Genomic DNA, 23,847 nt, shown 5'->3' with positions numbered 1-23,847 from the left:
CAAAAAGACCGTTTTGTTGTAGTGGTGTTAAAATTAAATTGGTTACAACGCAAATATAAATCACAAAAGTACACAAAGTTTTGAACAGTATTGTGACCCAGGTGCGTGTTTATCGTGAACGAATGTCAATAGTCAGTATGTCATGCTAATAGTAAAAACTATTATTTAAGTACATGTGATTTCTATAGAGCACTATAGTATCAGTAGAGATTTTTAAAGAGTGCAGAAAAGTACATTGTGTTGTAAACATCAGTTGTCAAAATCTCTTTTGATTTTGCAACAAAATGGACTTGTTGTTTAAATGGAACTAATGCCAGCAATAGGTGGAAAAAGAAAAGGCGAAAATTCCAATGGACTGGTTCTTAGAGTATCATCAATACGTAATGTGTGTGGGATTTCATCATGCTCCGATCTTTACATTATATTAACTCCACGTAATGTACAACCTTTATTCCATACAACCCAGTCTTAAGACACTTAAAAATTAAAATTGATCCTTTTGTGCATATATGCTGCTTTGTGTATTTTTGCATTCTCTCTTTCTTTCATTTCATGATGGAAGGTTATGTTTTGTACACGGCACAGTGGGAGGTGTAACGAAAGTAGGAAGGTCTCATAATTAAGTTTCTGTGGTGGGAATAAAAACTGCACAACATTCTGGGATTGAAATTAATTGTTGATGATTTTATTTCTGTGATTTTGTTTATTTATATAGTCATTGAGTTCAGCTAACGTATTCTGCCTGATAACCACGAGGTCTTGACTGAATTCAGATCTCACCATTCTTTGTCGTACTTGAGAAGGGTTATAACCCCATATTTTGAGACCTTTCTACTTTCGTTCTCCCCCCCCCCCCCCAGCAATAATCCTTACTTAGTATTGGCTGTCAACCAAGTTTGGTATGCAGCATGATTTTCATGTAACCTTGTCTGTACTTGATTGTCAGCGTTCTGGACCGCTTTGCGGAGTCAAACATTGAACCTTTTTCGTTTCTGAACAATAAATCCCATCATTATTACTGGATTTCCATCAAATTCCATACAGTAAATCCCGTAATTATTACTGGATATCCATCAAATTCCATACAGTAGATCCCGTAATTATTACTGGATATCCATCAAATTCCGTACAATAAATCCCATAATTATTACTGGATTTCCATCAAATTCCATACAGTAGATCCCATAATTATTACTGGATTTCCATCAAAGTCCTTACAACGAGCTGCTTTTTAGAACTGAATTTGAACCAAATATTGTAGACATTGTAATATTGATATCTTCTATAGCGTTTTATAGCCCCGTTGGACCCATATACTTTCATTTCTGCACAATGATTTCGCTTAATTCATTTATCAGCATTATGTATGATTATGTATGAAAAGGCGGGGTTACATCGTCTGAATGTCAGCAAGCAGCCTATTGCGTTTCTGGACGTGAATAACTCCCTTATTTGATTTGTAATCAGATTAGTGGGCAACTTGATATTAATTAGACCGCGGCGAGTTTTGATTGTCCCAGTTGCCTAAGTATATCTTATAACAGAATTAAGACCTCATATTGTCAGATTTACTTTGATTGTATATTGATTTTTTTCAGCGTTGGATCTGCATTATCATTTAGCAGTGTAGTTGCACCTGATTGCTGGACCCATCCACTTTTGTTTCCAAACATACATTCTCTTATTATCATTGTTGGAGTTAAAGAAATTCATTTCTGTACTGATATAACATTAGCGTATTTTGATAATCAGCTTTCTTTATCAACGTAGAGTTATGACCATCACAGGCACGCGTGCAAACGGGTTTCCAAAAATGTCATCCAGAAATGTTTAGAAGCCAAACTTGACTAAACCCGTACTTTCGCGCACAAAAACATTCACGTGCATATTATCCCAAATGCAACCAAAATTAATCCGCGCAAGACGTTAGGCCACTTCGGTCGTACTAGAGACTGTTTTGCGGCCCTGCCTCGTTATGCTGGCTTGTGAACAGCGTATAAAACGTGATATTGGTGTGTCTTTGCACATTTAGATATCAATCCGAACGAATATTGGTCCCTTATGTGCGAGGCTATTATATTTTATATATAATATCAACATAACTGCCGTCTGACACATATAGTAGTACTGAGTACTGTGAGGGAATATTTACGTCTGTGGCTGACGGGGAAATTAAATTAACTGTTTGATGGTGCGTTTGTGCAGTACCAGAACAAGTCAAAGTGTTGTTTATAGTATTCGCACACCTTCCCGTTTGTTTGTACCCCCTACCTATTTCAAAAAAAAAGAAATGCATCAAGATACATAAAACTTGGTCATTTCATTCGTTGATTTATAGTTTCTAAACTTATTGTTGCCATCGGGTCCATCACACTTGCGAATTATTGTCATTTTAGCGCAATAAGAAATTCCGATATAAACAAGCAGTCAGATCGTTTGCTGTGCATGTCTGGGTTCCAGAATAGTCTATTAAAGTAAAACCGTGTCGTCTGCGTCCAATATTTGCAATGTCTAGTTATAATATTTCTAAATAAATTGAACAAATAAACAGGAGGAACTCTTTAATACATGTGTTCAAAGAGATGTTAATCCAAAATTTACGGATTTACTGAGATTCGCAAATATGATGAAATACATCACATCTGTTGTTCGAAAATACAGACTGGCCCAAGCAAATAATTTGACCGTGTTGCTAAAGAAACACTCTTTTGATTCAAAATGCCAGCACGTTGACGGTATTTGGGATTACATGGCGACAATCAGATTAGAAATTATAAATCAATGAATGAAATGACTCATCTTTATACATTTTTATTTCCTTTATTTCTTCTGTTTTTTTAATGGGGAAGGGTAGAAACAAATAGGATGGTGTGAGAATATTAGAGCGTGAATGCATCATACCAGTTTATCAAAGAGGCTCAAAAGGTGGTGTATGATTTTTCAAATACGTATCTGGAGCATATTAGAAAAGGAGGAATCGCGTCAGAAAGCGCATGCCAGACACTAGATAAATGGATATAACGAAAAACGTTAAAAGTCCTTTTATGATATTGTGCAATAAAAACTTAAATTGTTTACCTTGAGTGAATCTCCTAGCAATACCGAAATGACCAAAGAAGATAGTGAGATGAGTGACTAAAAAAGATAGTAAGGATACTAAAGACAACGTTGACTAAGGAAGATAGCAAAAACCACTGCAAATAGAGAAATGCGTTCAGCATAATGTATAGAAACACCAATGGCACTCGTTAGAGTCGTATAATTACACACAAAATTGAATTCATTTGCGATAATAAAGAATATGGCAAAAATGATACGCAACCCTGAGTAAGGTTGTGCGTTCTGTGAAAAGTTATTTCATTGCAGATATACGGGACCCGTTGACCCGATAGTCAGGAACGGTACAGTAATCGCAGGGAATTTCAAGTCTGAGCACAAGTTCACCAACACGCTTGAAATTCTTGGATGTCAATGTACAATAAATGACAAGTTTCGAGGTGGCGTAATGCATTGTCGAAACAGCAACTGAGCAGTGATTTCGCCTAATATGCGCTTGAAGAAAATTTTTTTCGCATGGGAAGAACTATTTTATTTCATGCTGAGGATGCTGACATGCAGTTAAACAGTTTGTTTTCGAGACGTGTTTTTATTACAGTCATGTCATTATACGCCATCAAAGGACAGAATAATGTGATAAATGCTCCATTGGATTTACACAAACCACTAATGGAGGATAGGCCGTAAAGTATTTTCGAATAAGGAATCCTCGAGTAAATAGAACGTTCAAGGACACATGTAAATAATAAATGCAAATTTGTATGACATGGAAAATATTAACTTGCTGCAGAACACACCATTACGTATAATATAAATCACACTCGCTCGCGCTACGTATTGGCATTATGTGCAAAGTGAGGAGTTGATGTAAAGTCACGCAATCAGCTATGCCAACTATGTACGCTAGTATTATTTAGCGTGCAGGTAAAGACTTGCCAAAATAAGAGTGGTAAACTTCGTTGATGCTGTTGATGAAATGGCTAATTATTTCGACGTCGAAAAAGATAACAGCAGTCAATGAACTATTATGTACGATTGTGGCGACTGTGGTTAGCAATATTTATAAAGCAAAAATAATATTACACATAATGTATGGTCCGAATATGCAATTAGATGGTACATATATTGTAATAATATGCCAAATGTGAACGAGCTTTTAATGTTTGCGCGAGAACCTGAACTAAGATTGCCTAGAGAGGCATGCTTTCAATGTTGGGACGTTCCCCAGACGAAAATCAGTTGAGTGTCAAGCACCTTCATGAAGGAATAGCGCAGTTATATTTCTAAGCTCCTTCATTGGTAAGGCGAGCCGAAATTGCACGTATGGTCGCCACGCCGCTGAGACTATCTTGTATTGTCGTCAAGGAGTCCAAGTCCCTGAGTTTAAGTTGCACAAGAGCATTGGTGATTTAGGAGTACTGAGCAATCATCCACACGCATGTAGACCAGGCAAAGATGCTATAAAGCTTGTTCTTATTTATGCGTCCGGGAATCATACTAATGTAGTAATGCCGTTCAGGACCAAGTCCAGTTTTAGGTGAACATTGTTTTTGTTGCGAATTTTAACGTGTCAATTTTCTCCAAAGATGGCATCAGAGCAGTTAAAAAATCTCGCCTGGGCACAAACACCATGAAATTAGAAAACATAAAAAAATGCTGAGAATATTTAAGGTAGGAAACATTATTAGGTCTTGAAGTTTGTCCTTGCAGTCGAAAATAGACAACGAAGCAATTGGTATTTGATAAACATACTCAAGAAGGCTCAGGATGGATTTTCTCCAGATGCATATCAGCTTATGTAAAGGTTTACCTCTATGAACCTGTCCACGGGTAAAGTTATGTTCCAGATCCAGTGTGTATTCCACTGCAGACAGTAAGACACTTTATAAACAACAACAACAGGTGTTTTGAATGTGTATATGCAAAATTCAACGGGTGCCGTAGTTTTGATTGCGCACTGTGCGGATGGCTGCTAACATCTATATGAATACAAATAAAGCAAGGCCATATCAAATGAGCTAGAGAAGGACTTATTCAAGCATATGAATAATGTCGTTTTGGGGAAGACAGTGGACAATTTGCACAACAAAAATTCACATCGACTCGTCTGGGACAGTGAACAAAACAGGCATTGCAGGCTCATTGTGGACCTAGCGTTCGAGTCACGTTAAATATTTGACGGCGGGCTTGTTGTATTGCACAACGATTCCGGCTAAATTTTATGAAAGCTATTTACGCTGGCGCGACCGTGTTGAGTCCTTCAATGTTTCTCATGCATGAGTTCTATTACAAGTTTAAACTGCCGTTCTTCGACAACATCAAGATGTTGTACGCTGACACGGACTCGCTGCTAATGAAAATCACCACAGATGTCGTTTACTTGTCCGTTAGTAAATGAATTTTACACGAGTGAATTCCTGAAGGATCGTCACCTATTCAGTAAGGCTGACAAGAAAATCATGGAAAATTCAATGAGGAGTGTACAAACAATCTCATCGGCTTATTCATTAGACTGCAACCCAAAATATGCTCGATACAGACGGGCAAATCAAACATCGAGAAAGCCAAAGGAGTCCCACTCATGGTTATGCAAAATCATCTCAGGCATGACGTGAAATGTCCTCTACAATGACGTGAATTCAGGCACGTGGCAAATCTTATCCAGTCGCGGAAACATCTCTTGTGTATGTATAGTTGTACTCAGGTGAGTGGACAAACTACATATGAGTACGGGCACCACACGATTAGGCGACAATTGACCCTGGCGACAATTCTATATTAACGGCAATGACTTGTAATTTTTCTCGCACAAAATTACCTACTCGGTGGTTGGACTGCATATCTATCTCACGTTCATTCGTCCACTGGCGCCAATTTGTTCCAGAATATGAATCAGGTCCCAGATCATGAACGTATCGATGAACGACGCCGAGTCAGTAGCACATTGTTGTCCAAGTTCCAGTGATGTACATATACAGAACCAGATTGTCCTGAATTAAGTCTAACGCGCGGTTGCAGTAGCAAAGCACCTTGTGTGACTACGACATATTGGTCCCTAATCACATCAAAGTTTTTAACCCGTTCATACCTGCGGTTTGATTGTTCAGTGCTGCTATCTTCGACCGAAGCCCCCTCATGCATTCGCGAGATTACTCTACAGTCTGAGGCAACAGTTCTTGCGTGTTCTGGTGTGCGAATAATGTTTCGTCAGGTGTGTAGTTGAATCGATTCAAAATAGCCTAATCGTCATCATGCATGCCGGCATGCCTACAGCGAACACATGATGTTTCACCAACAACGCAGCAATGGCTCGAAGAAATTCTTTACCAGGTACAATCTTCAGAAGTTGCAGCCATTTTAACGGTCCATGCACATTTGAATGCATCTGCGATACTTGTTGAATCTTTCGAAGTGAACGGTTCAGCTTCCTTTGTGTGTACACATACGTACCTTAGCGTATGGAAGAAACAAAAATTAGCCTGATGAATTTCGTTGGGTGTCCTCACATCGAACCATCCACAGGAAATTTTCTACATTGTGGGTAGATAACTCTGTCGCAAAGCTAGTCTGGCCAGCAACAGCTACTTCATCCTTCCAATAACCACGCAGAGTGTAGTACATTGATTTTTCTTTGACACAAACCTTGTTGGTAAGATTGAGCCAAATACAGCTGTATGTATCGAAATATGTAATATGTGGATGTCCTGATTAGATTTTCATGCAATTAATTTGGAGAATTTAGACTTTTAGGGGTTTTCTGTGTGTTTTTATGCATATGTAGATGACCTGGTTTTATTCTCAGGCCATTAACGCAGCTGTTTAGTTTGTGGGATTATTTGGTGCTCGCGGTGACGTCCTTCCACGTTTCTGTTCTTCGTCTGATTTCCGCTACCAAGGGGTATCCAGTAATAGTCTCAGTTGCAAAAAGTGAAATTTTTAACTACTTTTTTTGCTACAAGACCCGATTTACCCGTTCTTTGGCATTTCAGTGGCAGACACAATTTGACACAATGGGAATGTTACAATAGATGGCGCTATAATAGTTGTTTCATTTTGTTGATTTCCTGTTGATTATGTAATAACTCATATGACTGATGAAAAGCACATATTCCAACTGTACATGTTAGCAGATTAAAATACATTGCAGCTAAAGTAGAAAATAAACACCTAATTACTTGATTATTCTCATCACATTAAAAAATATAGCTTTAATTTTAGATACCTGGATTTTACCACAGTATCAAGAATACAGATCTGAAGGTACAGTAAGCTTTCTTTTGAATTTGAACCCCTTATCTTCCCAACCTTCATTTACAACAACCTGTAGAATGTATTAAGAATTGATACAGCTTTCAAAGAGCAACGAATTCAGCAGGCTGATTTGAATGTAGTCCACAGCCTTAGTGCACACGTGTTTTGTTTCCTTTGGTTTGTCTATTAATGTTAATTAGATTTGTGCCTGTTTTCACATTGATATCATTATTAATACGCATTACATTCCTATCAATTGAACTATTTTTAGAACATGCCATCATTGTATTTATTAATTCTCCTTTAATTCCTAACAGTTGTACTACTTTTCAAACATGATATAATAATAATAATAATGAGGACTTTGTATTGCGCCTAATCTTTAGAAGCTCTAAGCGCTTAAACCTATCACTGTGTTAATTAATACTCGTTAAATTCCTAGCAGTTGTATTACGTTTCAAGCATGATATCACCTTATTAATTAACCCTGTTTAAATTCCAAGCAGTTGTACTAATTTTCAACACGATATCACTGTATTAATGGCATACGTACATTTTAGAGGAGGTACACCCACCCATCACATCAGAAAATGGGGGTTGGGTGAACAACCGATTTCCAACCTAGAATTCACTAACGATTTTCTATGATGAGTACTAAAATCTAAGTGTTTCTGAGGAGATGTTCATGTGCAAACGCTCTATATTGTCCTGATCCACCAGTGATTGTGGGCTGCTCAACAAGCTTTGTTTAAAAAATTGCTGAACGAAACTGGAGATGGTCTCCAGCCTCAAAATACCCAATGAAATTCACATGTCAAATACATGTAAAAAATTATTTGATCCCAAACTATCACAAAGATTTTTTAAAATTTTATTTGACTATCATTAGCATATTTTTTCAACAGGAGATACTGCGGGATTTTCGCGAAGCCATACAAGCAACCTTGAGATTTATCTATTACCCTTAGCGTCAAGATATGCAGTTCTCATACCCTCAGATGAAACAACGTGCATTTGCACATTATACTGATTTGTGTGACAAACATTTGGATCATTAAATCGATGTTATTTGTCCTCGTTTTTGTCCAGCTATCATTCCAACCATGGTATCAAGTTCGTTTGTCCAGCTATCATTCCAACCAAGGTATCAATTTTGTTTGTCCTCGTTTGTCCAGCTATCATCCCGACCATGATATCAATTTTGTTTTTCCTCCTTTGTCCAACTATCATCCTGATCATGATAAGTATGGTGTGTTGTTTGTCCTCATTTGTCCAGTTATCATACCGACCACGATATTCGTGTTGTTTGTCGCCATTTGCAGATATATCATTTGACTGTTATATTCATGGTGTTTGTCCTCGTTTGTCCTGCTATCACACAACAATGATATCAGTGTTGCTGATCCTCGTTTGTCTTGATATTATTCCAACCATGATAGTTGTGCTTGTATGTGGCGATTGTGTCTTATATTGCAATATGAGTTTATTTCAGTGAATGAACACAAGCGCAGGAGCGAGAAGTATATAGAAAAAGTATAGTCATTTGTAAAAGTTTAGATCTTTTGGTATTCCAGTATAATTACGCTCAATGTTTGTAAAACCCATTAGCATATTTCTCAAATGAGTCGCATAATCAGCTGCAAATTCAAAAATATCATTTAAAAGGGGTGGGAGATAAGCAGATAGGCAAAGTGCCTATGGAACAAAACAATCAGCGGGGGTCCAGGAAGAGGAGCTTTCAGAAGCTCTTGCATTTTAAGTTTTTCTGGGGCATAATTATAAACATCTAACTTAAAAAATACTCTTGGAAATGTTCAGGTTGTTTCATGTTTATTCATTAGAGTAAAAAGAAGATTGTTCTCCCCCGTCATGTTAATCAATGTGAAACACATTGAAATATCACTGAATAACCATAAATTTTCAAAAGCATTATTAATTAAATTATTGAACACTGTTTAAACCTCATGAAGATTATAAGTAAAGCGGTTATTCAAGCAGAAACGTATTATATTAACCAATATTTTCAATGCTTGCATTTACTCTGAATGAAAAACATTGATATATCCACAGTGATATACATTTTCAGAATAAAAATAAAATTATACATAATATAGCAAACAATTTTTTTGTGCATATATTCCTTTATTCCATGCGATCTCAAATCATTGTGATTTTTCGATTGTGTTGACTTGTTTAATTTTCAGATTATAGAATTTTATTCCAATGATTCAAGAAAATGTTTAAGATTAAAAATAATAGGCAGGTAGAAAAACTATTAACCAGACAGCACCACTACTACTGCTATGATAATGTTGCTATTTTTGCCTTTATTTTTTCTTGAATCCGCAAGGAAAACAATTTAAAGATTGCGCAGAAGCCGCAACTGTACGGAAGCCATAAGGTTATAATATTCTGCTTGTAAGTAAACATCTTTGCATATCTTTCACGTATCTTTACAGAAGTCGAATTTGTCATCACAGGAAATAGAAGATCTAGCGAAACTGTTGACCGACACAGCAAAAGTAAGTATTATTTCATCCGGGGATCAAACTTTGTCTATTTATTAAATGCGAAAGTTACTGAAATTTTAACGGGATATATCACCTTGGCAGCACAGTGCTGATACATTCTAAAAGGGTATAATCAAATCAAAATTCTTTGACTCTCTTTGTCAAATTAAAAACAAAATAAGTACAATATTGTGATTATAAATATTACATGATGAATAGAAAATAGAAGAAAAAATATCTAATGAAGATTAAATCTTAAAGGAGACCAGAAATAAAACATTTCCTTTTATGTATGTAATTCTTTACAAATTTTAATTAGACTAATGTTTATAAATTAAATATCGTAGGCGGGTAGTGATTATATTTCGCAGAAGATACCACGATTCCATAAATTGCCGAGTTTTTCCGTGTTTTGATGAGACGACAGATCACGTGGTCCCGTGACGCAGTACTAGCCAGTCCTCGAATACAAACAGAAACATGGCGAGCGAGACAGACATGAGGAGACCAGATTGGGGTTGCACATTAAGTTGAATCTGCTTCCGAGATATGCTCATAGCTATATCTGTTGAACTGTGTGTTAACAATGTGTATAAGACCTGACAGCAGAAAAGTACAACAGTAAGAAGGTGCTCATATTTCATATTTTGGAATTTAAAAAAGCAATGTAATTTTAAAATAAATACTTATACATTTTCTGCTGTGCAAAACTGTGATAAGGATTAAGTGATGGTACCTAATGTAAAAATTAACAATTTACCGCAATGCAATAAATTCATTTAAGAAGGATGCGGTTCAATCGTATTATATGTAAATGACATTCATTACCTACCCCTAACAGACAGACAGGCACGCACACACACCACCTAAGGACTAACATCTTGAAAATATACATCCAGCACTGAAACAAAGAGATAATACTGAATTCTGGGCAAAGAGACTAGAACGGGGACCGACTTGTGTGTGAAACAGTATCCATTACCGGGGATGTGTAAAAGGCATTGAGAACGGTTTTCATCGATCGTAACTTATGCATTAGTTTTTCACACACACACACACACACATAGACACACACACACCGCATCCCCACAAATAAATCTGCAAAGCAGAAATCATAAGTAATTAATTTAAACATTAAGAAGCTTCCTTCTTTGGATTCAATTACAGTGTATTTTACATGCAGGCTATAGCTAGCATACTGACAAATATGACAGTATCTACATATCCGGTATAAATAGTTTATGTACTGTCTTGGTCAGTGCTCAAAGAAGTTTTTTTAGGCACAGGCCCCGGGCTGGTGACTTAAATAAACTCACTAGCCCTGACTGAAATTCCACAAGCTCGGACAGTTCATACCTGTCAACTAAAAACCTCCCGATTTGGGGGTATTTTCACACCTACCTCCTAATCTCGTTATTTCTCCCGATTTTTCAGAGAACTCCCGATTATTACATTATGTCTGTCCATTTTCATTTCTCAGAAGAAAAAACCCAAACATACATGAATAGATATAACGTATGCAATCCACAGATGCCATATTCTATTTTATCACTTGTGAATATTGAATTGACGAAATAATTAATATCACACGACAGTTTGTGTTCTTCAGTAAATAGAATGTTAAGATTAAGCATTAATCACGTAAATTTCAGATTTTTTGAACTACTACAACAGTACTGCAGATTTGAACTGTTAAAATGAAGTCATAGGCATCGTAAGTTACAATAAAATAGGGCATCGTATGAGGCGGCGTAGCGGACAAAAGCTGGTCCAATCAGAATGCTGTCGTTTAAATTTTACTGTCATATGTCCAGAATTCCAATTTCACTTGTTGTTTTAGAAATGCTTGTCCTTAAAGTTCCATTTTCTAGGTCGAGATTTTAGAATGTATCTGTTGAATTAAACAGTAGTGGTTGAAAGTTATATTTTCTATGTCGAGGTTTTAGATTGTGTCGTTTGAATTACGCGTCAGTGGTTGAAATGTCAATGCCACACGTCGAGAATTCCTAAGTTACGCATTGGTTGAACGATTTTATGTTGAAAGTTCCATTTCATTTGTGGAGTATTTAGATTTCGCCTGTTGAATTACACATCACTGATTGAAAATTCTATGTCCAATGTCGAGTTTTTTTTTAGATTGTATCTTCTGAATTATACTGCAGTTGTTAAAATTTTAATGTCATAAGACAAGAGTTTCAGTTTAACATGCTGAGTCATATTGATTGTGCTGAAAGTTCCGTTTCGTATGTTGAGTTTTTATATTGTATCTGTTGAATTACACAACGGTTATTGTATATTTTATTGTGCTTGTCAGAATTGTTATTTTTATATGGTGAAATGATGTGTTAGTGTTAAAAGTAACATTACATAATGTCCACTTTAACAATTCAAAATAATATCGAGTAGTACGATACATCATTCGTGTTTACAATTATGAGGCGCCTTTACATTTCATGCATTTACAGTTTGAAAGTTACCATTTACATGTCGAGAATTACTATAAAATTTCTTCGCTAGACGGCTCTTTCGTGAACGGTCCGCGTTATTTTTAAACAAGGAGGCTGCTCATCGTTGCTGTGAAATTCAACAGATGAAATCTAAATACTCGCCATATTAAATGGTACTTTCATCGCAAACAGTTACATACAACGTGTGAATTTGGGATTCTCGCCGTATGATATTGAAATTTCAACAACCACTGTAATTCAAAATATATAAATGCAAGGATAAAGATTAACCGTTAATTAGTCAAACTGACTTTACTGCTTGTGTACTTAAATCAAAACTTTAGCTATTTTGCAGCTTAGTTACAGCTGACCAGAATATGAAAAAAAGGGGCTACAGTAATTTAACAGCACATGCAAATTCAAAAAGGGGGGAAAATGCCCCCTCCCCCAATGACGTCCCTGTATATAAGATGTACAAGAAATGCCCGAAGCTTTTGAGACGGTTGTGGCAACTTTTCCAAAAAGTGTGCAGGAAGGGGAAAGCTCCAAGTTGTTAGCAACAAGCCGAAGGTTGCTTGACACCAGAAGAGAAGGAATCCGGATCGATCGAGCACTTCAGGACAATCTCGGTGCTAAGGATTTCGTGACTTTTTATGTGTTCAAATCCCTACAGAGAAAGCTTTCACACTTGAACTGTAGAATCAGGAAATCTAAAGTATGTGTACACTCCTGTCCTCCCTCTGATCCTTAGGTAAGGTGAAGGTCATCTGAAAATGAAAACAATTTTATCAGGCAAGATGGATGGAAAGATGCATAAAACACTTGGGATTTTATATTTAGCTCTGTACTTCTCTTTTAGGGTTTGGGCGGAATGGAAAAGAACCTCATTCAGCGATTTGAAGAAACTGTAGTCGTAAGTTGAAAACTATTCTGATCTTTTTCCTTTTTTTGAAAGAGTTCTAAAATTGAATAATTTATTTGGTTCATATAACGATTTGTGCCATTACTCCTTTATCTCTCTAATTACTGTGCATTACTGTATATGACAGCATTGCCAACATAAAAACACGTGTTATTTAGTTAATGCTATTTAGTTAATACTCTATTAATGCTCATAAATTGCCTTTAACCCTTACCTGATATCGGTATTAAACTTGCCCTGAACCTTTACTGATATCGCTATTAAATCCATATCTGATATCTTTATTAAAATTGCCCTTTACCCGGTGTTGTTCGGCAGTATTTTCTAGCCTGTAATTTTGTAATTAACTTCATTTATTCTGTTGGTGATGGTGCAAACAAGTTTTTTCAAATCGTTTCTTTAAATTTACTTTACAAAAGAAGTGAATTAATGTTCTCATATATTCATAGTAATTCATCATTTTTCAACTTTGTTTTTTACTTTACTCGTTACAGAGAATTAGTGCTGGTACAAGCGCTTATAAAGACCCAAAGGTTGGCATTTAAAAATACCTTCAAATCTGTCATGAACTAAATTTGCTTTATCGATCTTTGAAAAAGTGCAATGCATTTGTAGAAAATTCTTTTTTGTACAATATAAACTTATATTTGATAATTTCTATTTATATTAATGAGGCGCTACCCGCATTGTTTATGTCAAGAAAACGACATAAATCATTATATTCCAATTCTTTGACTGGTAGATGAAGATTTGTGTGTATAAAATGAGAAGAAAAAAAAGTCCATCAAGGATGCTGTGCCTGTCATTGTGAGCTTAGTGCTATGAAATAATGACATCGCACCTTATGTTGATGTGAAATGACGAAAAAGTCACATGGTGTATATTAGAATCTGAAATACAGCATATATACCAAGGCAATCGAGTACTGCTTGGTAAAATTATATCGACATTCAATAATTACTGCATGAGTTGCTAAAGATAGACAAACATTTGGTCTTTGTTAGGTTGTTTGTAGTTGTGGATGAAACATGTTTGGTCATTATCTGAAAACTGATGATTTGTGGGATTTTTTATTGGGTTTTTTTTCGCAAGGAGGGCTTTAATCTTTTCCAGAAATATCATTCCATTGCAAACTTATTATTGGTTATACGTTTAAACATCAATGCTGACACTTACAGCTTTTATCCAAATAGATCCAATACATGTTAAACCAGCTGACCTTTAAACTGACCAATCCGCATAGGACAATATCAAATCTTAGTTGCAATACAGTATTGTCCTATTTATGAAGGGTCATCTCCAAACAGTAAACTTTAATGGGATTGATCAGCAAATTATGTTGATTAATTTGGATTGCATCGTTCTATTTGATTTAGCTACGTGTTGTATGCACTAGCCGTTGATTAAACTTCACAAAGAATTACGTGTTGATTTGGATTGAGCCTAAGTTTCGAATTAGAAAACCGTTGTCATGACCATCAGTGAAGGATGGTTTTGATGATATTTTAATTTTTAAGGTGAAGAGTGTGAAAATGTTGAAAACATTAAGCTGGGACCATATATAGCAGGTACTCGAATGATTGAAGTAAGCACCATCAATAGAATCGAGTACTTTTGTTTCAGACAATTTGCAAGTTTCCCCTATCGATTCAAAGGAAATAATTATTTCAAATTTGTCAATTTCGCCTTTCCTTTAGTTTATTATATAAGCAGCTATTGCGTATACTGAGTCAACGTGTGATTTTCAAATCAAAGTTCGTCCTGTACAAAGTCTATCTTTGTGTTTATCGAAACGATACAAACTCCACTTGTGAAGTTAACTAGATCTTCAAGCTTTACTGAAAAATACTGCCGATACAAAATTGCGCATTTGCCCTCGTCAAAAATATGTATTGTATTCTTTATTCATACTGCACTGTCGTAACAATCTTGGTCTCATGGATGATGTTACTTATCTCGATGTCAGCATCATTGTCAGTAATTATTAAATCTGTATAGTTTTGGAAATAGTAGAGTACATTAATTCTATGTTTGAAAAGACCAAATTGAAACGTGACTATTCTTTAATGTTTTTCTTCAATGCAGATAGTTTTGATCATATCTATATTTTCTAAACATGGTGATAAATGGTCAATATCGTTGATAGCAATATTGTCTCCATAAATAATCTCGTGAACAATTCCAATCACTTCTCTAAAAAAAAAATCACCACAATGTACATTGTGCAATTGTTTATGTTGTGTTAGAAATTTCAGATGAAGATGAATACTTTTTGACAGACATAGGAATCAATTTTGGCAACATTGCGAAGTTATTTTCAGTCCTCTATCATTATCATTCAAAGTTAATGCAGTCTTGAAAACGGCTGCCAATACAGCAGGCAAAATATTTTGAAGTCTCACCTAAGTTTTTCCATTCAGTGTTACTGAAAACTTTTGATAGTAAAAACAATTACCCGCTGTTGAATTGGATTTAGTGAAGACGAATACCCCGTGGTATAATTAGATTTAGACAACATTGTCAGACATAGTATTTTCAAAATTATATATTTTTTCAGAAGTCGAATACATCCTTAGCCAAAGAATCCAGTCTAAAGGTTAGTAGATGTTAATATAATTTCGTCACGTGGTATCACAAAACTTAGACAATCGCATGGTCCCTTTCCACGTTTTCTCCTTGATTTCTGTCCTCAACCATTTGTTCGTTCGCTTCCACAGAAATGTGGGAGACTTTATATTATATGGCATGCATTGTCAGAAGAGGCGTGGTGTTAAAAATGTGTTTAGATAAATGTTTCGAACACTGTTGTTTGTCCTGTAATGAAACTTTATGTGCATAGAGCTTAAAAGTACAGAACCACCATTCAGAAATGAGCTACAGTGACCTACCTTTCATGATTCCGCATTCATTTACACAATTTTTATATTAAAGACAATTTTCTGGACCCTTTGGTTTGTATATTCTTGAAAATCTTTTTTGTTATGGATGTTATTATAGCTGTTATTATGGATGTTATTATGGCTATTGAGGAGTTCAGAAATAAAAGATTGATATAATGAATCGTTTGTTGCCTTACATCACAGCAACACAAGTAGGCTATGTTAATGTCCAGCCAATTGGAGTAAGTTGCCTTGCCAAAGGACACACCACAGTAACTGACCCAAGCTTGTGTAATGGCAGGATTGGTACCTGCATCCTTTCTGCCACGAGTCCGGTACACTAACCACTGAGCTACCGAGTCTCCAAATTCCATGACATGTCTTATGTCCATGACTGAGTATCGCAGGCCCCATGTATATGACTTGGAACCGCTAGTCAAAATTGTTCTGCATATGTCCATGATTGGATATCACAGGTTCCTTATTGTTCTACGTATCTTTGACTTTATTGTTATGAAAATCTTTGTCTTTGTTGGAGTTGCGTCAGCATTCTGTTAAATATCAGTGGATGTCCATTATAAATTACATGGGGAAAATCTCTAGACTTTGTTTTTGATGTTCTTGCTGAATCGTCATTCATTTTGAACCTCAGTTGTAAATAATGTAGTAAATAACATCCATGCTTTAAAAGACTACTGTATACATTTTCTAACACACATGCTCAAACACAGCTCGACACCAAAACACAATTCAGTCTCCCTCTCTTCTCTCTATACATACATACATACATACATACATACATACATACATACATACATACATACATACATACATAAACACTACACACATAAACACATCTACATACATACATACGCCTAAATAACCCCAATCTCATATCGTTATACAGGTGATATAATATATTCAATGCATACAGAATCTTTGCAATTGCGTTTCCCAGTATACTATTCTTCACTATATACATATATATATATATATATATATATATATATATATATATATATATATATATATATATATATATATATATATATATATATATATATATATATATATATATATATATATAATAAAGCAATTCAGAATGGTAACGATGATGACGTTGAATCTGGAAGCATTCGTCAGATGCTTTGAATACACTACCAAAAATTGAATGGGTCAGCTATAGTTTGGTGTAGTATACCTGTGGATACAAACGATATAGTTTGGTTTAGTATACCTGTGGATACCAAAAAGAAATAATGTGCCAGCCATTGTTTAATGGCCTGCCAATATATTTATTGTGGCCCAAGGCCCGTGTCTTTACTTTACACATGCGTATTTATGCTTTTGTTATAGACACAAACCATTTGCATTGCGCCCCACTTAGTTTCAATCAAGGTCGATTCTGACCTATATAAAATTTGAGTTGTGAATCCCTGGTTTAGCGCATGTCCGCGTTCTCCTTGTGGATAGAAACATTTTTTTTTTGTCTTTGTCTTTCAGCCGCCATCGCCCTCGTACAGAGGAACTCCACCAGTTGTAAGTTGATCCAGTCTCCTACATTCTAGACAAATGAGCAGATATATCACCAGCAAACCAGACCTAGTTTAGTATAATTTTTTAGATTTAGGAAATAACATACAATAAAGCGTTTAACCTCTATCTTTGAAAGATACAGTCCGAGTTTACACATATTTCATCTGGATATTTGCATTAGAGATTGCAAAACAGACGTTGGATTTTCATATAAATTTGTTAAAATAAAATATAAAATCAAACAATGTGAAAGAACTAAAAATAATTAATTTACAATGTATGCATTCCTAGAATACTAATCTTAATTGTACAATCAATTGAACCCGTCCAAAGGTATTCCTAATGAAGGTTCTAATGTGTTTATGTGCTAACATGCTAGCACCACTGAAGAATCAAATTTCTAAATTCAAATGTTTTTACTTAAAGATATTCCCGTGAAGGTAAAATATCACTGAAATCCTTGAAAGTTTCACACAATCCTATACAATTATTTAAATATGCCAGTTCTTGAATAAATGTGCATAATTCGATATGTACTGATTGTTAAATTAAAGAGTTTCAACTTTTATAATTCAACGAACAACTATTATAAATAAATCACTGTTTCTTCTCAATGACTCGTACAGAAATGACACAGGCTGAATAATAGAATACATGATGCATGTATTCTCATTATATGGTCTTTATGTGCACCAAATCAACAAAATCTGATTCATTAAAAGATTTAAAACCTTCGATTTTGAAATAAATTAAACAGTCAATTGGTGACCTTCTCGGTCATTTGAATCAATCAACAATTAGATTGTTTATGAATGCTAAACGGGGCTAATTCACTCTTAGTTTCAGTTGATGTTTTTGGAATCACCATTCTAATTTATGCGTGGTATATTTGACCTAAACAGTAAATAGTTGTTGACTTCGGCAATCAGCCTTGTTATGAATTCAACAAGGCGGCCACGGAATTACAGAAACTTAAAATATAACTGGCATCAACCACATGACTTAAATAAAACTTTCTTATAGTTTTAAAGGTGATACAGAGATCCGTAACAGACCTTATGTTTACACTTGCACAAATGCTGGAGCTTGGGTAAATTGGTTTTCTAACCAAACATAATTTCTATGCTGACATAACCTCTAGATAAGGTGCAATCAATTTATTTATGACCCGGTAAAATACACATGCACATGCTAAAATTAAAGTTGGAAATGTTCGAAGACCCCCTGTCTGACTTTCATTTTCAATTTATGCTTTTGTTTTTTCTTGTGCTTTTAAAGGTAATGCGTATAATTCCGGATGTTATGTGTATGGCGGACACAGACTATAATGCCAGTCCTATAATTTTGGACATTAAAAACAACGAGAATCTGATGATACCACCGGAAGCCACATTAAGCCAACTGACATTTGAAGAACTAAGTTCTCTTTATCATAAGTAATTAATACTTACATGTAACCCAACAAAGCACAAGTATTAAAACAGGCCGTTTAATTTAATTGTTTGTGTGTGTGACGTTTGCACGCATTGGGGTGGGGTTCTTCCAATATAATTTAATTAAATTATGATGAAAGTTCCACTCTGGCTCGTGAGGTTAGAAAGTTAAATTAGTGACGAGGTAGATTTACAGCTCTGAGCCCCCAGTCAGCTATGCCGACGGTTAAATTATAGAGAACACGAAGATGAAATTCAATCAATAACAATTTAATAAATTTGATAATTTAATAAACGATAACTTCCAATCAGTCGTCTTTCCCTCGACCAAGTGACAGCCTAATTCATCCCGTGATTTACAGTGTGAGTTCGATTTTCCCCCTGTCCTTGCATCTACTCATCTCTTTCTTTCCCGCTAATTCCTTCCTTCTTTCCGTTTCTCCAACTCCTCCTTCGTCTCCGTTTCCCTCTCTGCTATCTCCTCCTGCAATTTCGCTCCCAGACTTCACCTTCTCCTGACTTCTCTCCTTTCTTCTCCTTTCCTCCGTCTCTCTATCTGAGACTACGGGACCAAACTGTAACTGGTCTGTCCCTCAAAGCTTCCTGTGAAAAACCACAAGGCGTTAACATATGCTTTATCGAATCTTACCTCACACTAGATCAACAATTAATCATCAGATAAGGCTATTACGGTCTCTGTCACGCATGCGTACACATCGAAATTCCCACACACTTCTTGCAGGGTAAACAATGGCGTAATAACACGGTATCAGCGAATTGTCATACAGACATCAATACGTATTGCGTCACGTCAGTATATACACATATATAATTAATCTCATCGTACTACAATCTGACAACAATCAGACGCATAGTCTGTACATTACAGAAATATTCAACAATGGCAAAATCTATAATCACATGAACACATGTGTTAGTCTACTATAAAATACCCACACAGCGAATTACAATATTAACTTTTACGACGGCTACCAAGCTATATAATTCTTTACAACTATCAACTCATTTCTTCAAAATATTCAAACATATTAACAAAACAACGTAATTCTTCGTACTATGATTCTAGTAATAATAAAGTATACATACGACCTACAATTAAAATGCAGTCGCATTCCATAAAGACCGAACAAATAGCTCACTGACCTTATTTGAAGCTGTCTGTACTTAGAATTTCCTGTTCTAAGATTTTCCCGCCAATAACGAATGGCTATTCGGAGTTACGCTAACCTCTCCTCTGGGTAATTTCTCTTAGCGAACTAATTCTTGCCGGAAGACGCGGAGATAACTATCTACCCAAATCAGGGTCTCTCCCCTACTCGATTCTGATTGGGTGGCGCTGTGACCCTGTCCAATCGTCTTAGCGGCCAGTTCAACCTGTCTGTCTGTCTGCAGGGAAAAGAAGTTAAGACACTCCCACTTCTTCAGGCAACTTCTTTTGATCTTGGACAAACGTTTCCACACCTAGGTGATAATTGGCTATCTGGTGGCTTCGCACTCCTAGGTCCGGCTCTCCACTTCTAGCCACAACAATCTTACGTAATGGATTAGTGGTAGCCTGCGGCAATGTTTAACATCAAACAATGGCTTGTCAGAATTACTTTGATTATACATGTTTCAAACTGGGTCTACTCTGGGTCGGGGTAAACATGACAGTGTGTGTTTGTGTATGTCTGTAATAGTATTAAAAAACACAAATGTTAGACATATATTGGTTGATTATAATATGTATAAAAATTGAAATCACATGAAATATGTTGAATTCCTTTCTGGATATAAAGCAGTATGTGTTTGTTATCCATAATTCTTGTTTTGATTCAGATCATGGTAGCAAGGTCTTAGCGGATAACTGCAATAGATAATGGCAAGAAATTTCAATATTATGGTGAATTTCTCCATCAAAATGAAATCCACTAACATGCTCATAAATGTCAAGACTCAATAAGTTTTTAAACGAAGCAGTGTCATTCTGATATTATGAACGTTGGTAGTATGTTGTATGAGTTTACCGCATCGATTGTTTTGAGAGGACTTTCTTGACACTTTCTAATGCTTTATGCACATACTAAAGTTTAATCTGTCTGTCAAAAGTAGATTTAAATCACTGGCTTAGATTGGACAAAAAAGCGACAGGCTACTACAGTATTTGAGTGGTATAAAACATAAACCAGTATTAGAAATAAGTACATATGAATTAATATAAAGACTTCATTCTGTATTGTATATTTTACAGCCTCTACAGCGGACTATATGTCATTTTCTGTGTTAATGATTTATGTTAATTATCAATCTGTAAAGTGTATTAGGATAAACTAAACACTCATCATCTAATTCATTGAGTTTTTTAAATTTATTTTTTGTTTGTTTCTTTTACCTCAGTTTGTACACATAACGAAACAAACACTTAACGGGTATAATAAAGTAGGGGTTTTTTTTCCAAGGAAAAATACGTATATCTATTTGGTGATATATCTCCCAAAGTGGTTTCTAAATTATTTAGTATTCTAATCGGATACAAAAGTTTAGCAGACAATTCTGACAAAAGCTACAGACTTTAATGGAAGCTGTCATGTTCATTTTTAAATATCTTTGTCAGCTATATTGAGCGCCCACAATTACTTTGCCCGAGAAAAATTCGCATGGGACTTGTTCAAGATGGCGGATGGTTTGTATGTGATATGGAAAAGTTCAAACCGAAGTCACCGTGTTTGGTGTATTCTTTCGGGTATGTACAGACTGTAATGCTAACTGAGGTAAAGTATGGCAAATTAAAAAAAAATTGAAGTTTGACCTACTGATAAAATGCACATGAAATTGACACTATAGAAGACACATCAGAAAATTTAACACACATCAATAATATATGGAAAGTAATTAACGACTTAAAATATTATGTAATATTGAGATTATTTGAGGAAAATATACATTTCGTGTATCATTATTTTAGACATGCAATACAAGTTTCTTTATAACAAAGAATTTTTACTTTCTTGATTATTACAGAATGAGATAAGTTTGCACAACCCAAATGGTGGTAACATCATATGATTATCTCGAGTGGGTCGTACTAAAATAAATAAGTGCATCATTAATAGTTCTCAAATATGATGTTGAATTTGTTGGTTTGTTTTTCAGAATTAACAATGATTTTTCATTTGACGATGATGTAATTAAATATTACGGCTGTGAAGTTCATTCGTTCGATCCAAGGTATAGTGAACAGTAATGTATATTAACCTTTATTTGCCATGTCTTCTTACGTAAAATACGTCAGATTTAGCGTTCGTTTCATACAAATTTATCTTTGTCATCCAGGATTTAACATTTATTCTTTGCGACAGCATTTATATATCAGTACACTGAGATGGAAAATGAATCATTAACTGGATACTAGATTTGTTGAAAATAATTTCAGCGTTAACAGGAAACGCAACTAGTCTAATTGTACTAAACTTGTATTCACATTGGTGTCACAACATTTGCCTTCATGTCGATGTCATGATGGCTGAGACACAATACAACTCTTGGTTGTAGTTTGATGAATACAAGCTCACCTACCCGGACCTACCTCCTTCGTCCTCCGTTATTTGTGAATTGTTCGTCCTTCCACATTTGCCATTATGTCCAGCTTCTCACAATGCGCTACACATTTTGACTAAATAGGTTGCCATGGCAGCACACCATTTTAGGTATTGTATAAAATGATGTTTTGACGTCAAGTATACTCATCGTCACCAAATATATCAAAGTACATGATATATATTAAACTTTCACACATAAAATAGTTGGTTTGTTTTATTCTTTATTTATTTAATGTCCCTTTAAATTACATGGTATACATATATTAGAGATTCAAACCATTTTTCTTTTATAACCAAGACAGACAAAAAGTGTTTTTTTTGCATCAAGGCATTTTGCATTTGTACAAACGATACTGATTTTTGTTCATATGTTTGCTGTTACTTTTTATAATATTGAATGAAGTTTTATCACAATGTTCTTAACAGACTTTAAATAAAGTTTATTGTAAGGTGTTCAGTAACAGGTCATGTCATTTTCTCAAACAGCTCAACAGAGTTTAGGTAAATCAGTAGGAGCATACTGACATAGATATCTTTTCAGCTTGGATTATTCGGTTGATTACTGTTGCGTTTTTGTTTTAAGGCCAATATCAGTCAGGTAAACACTTTGCTCCGTTAGGGCCTCTTGTTATGAATCATGTCAGGTTCAAAATTTCCCTTTAAAGAGAAGAAGATTGGCAAATTTGTAATAACGTTTTATCATATATACAGTTTCACATGATGATTGCGCTATTCTGCTTAATTTTAGTATGAAGTTGAATGATTTTCGGCGAAATTCTTTGAATTATTTCCACAACCTTGGACTATCTGGAACTGACTCTACCAACGGCTGGCGTATGATGACTCTTGGTTCCATCAAGAAACTACTCAACCACTCGGATGTGAGTTCACTAAAATGTTGTTTTCATTCTCTTCCTCGTCATCCTCCTCGTAACCTTCTTCTGTATCTTCTCGTAGCTTTTGCAAGACCATGAAACACTTGGGTGGTGTTGATGATGGTAGTTTACTCTGTGTGTGTGTGTGTTTTTGTGTGTGTGTTGCAGCGCAACCGTCATTACGGTGACAGTTCACTGTCACTGGGTAGTCATTAAGTCGACAGATGAATTTGGCTTCAAAAATTTGTGTCACCCTGATATTTGCTATCATTGTGTACATTACCTCGCTGGCTGATTCACATACAGAAATTCACACAATTATTATATATTGTCGAATA

General features: G+C 35.4%; 1 pseudogene across 1 annotated transcript in view; it reads left to right on the top strand.

Moving 5' to 3' along the window:
• LOC149806186 (uncharacterized) overlaps positions 1-23,847 on the top strand; it is a 68,397-nt pseudogene that overhangs the window by 22,129 nt on the left and 22,421 nt on the right. The window contains exons 2-11 of the transcript XR_016419866.1: positions 7,276-7,317; positions 9,768-9,830; positions 13,125-13,178; positions 13,682-13,720; positions 15,745-15,783; positions 17,570-17,605; positions 18,881-19,038; positions 21,650-21,778; positions 22,189-22,263; positions 23,383-23,515. The product of XR_016419866.1 is annotated as an uncharacterized LOC149806186 (transcript). The remainder of the gene's footprint in view (positions 1-7,275; positions 7,318-9,767; positions 9,831-13,124; positions 13,179-13,681; positions 13,721-15,744; positions 15,784-17,569; positions 17,606-18,880; positions 19,039-21,649; positions 21,779-22,188; positions 22,264-23,382; positions 23,516-23,847) is intronic.

The sequence above is a fragment of the Sinohyriopsis cumingii genome, chromosome 2 (genome assembly GCF_028554795.1).
Source record: "Sinohyriopsis cumingii isolate HCF-2022 chromosome 2, ASM2855479v2, whole genome shotgun sequence".
Lineage (NCBI taxonomy): Eukaryota > Metazoa > Mollusca > Bivalvia > Unionida > Unionidae > Sinohyriopsis > Sinohyriopsis cumingii.
Note: the sequence above shows the minus strand (reverse complement) of the source record. Positions and strands in the feature narration are given on the sequence as shown.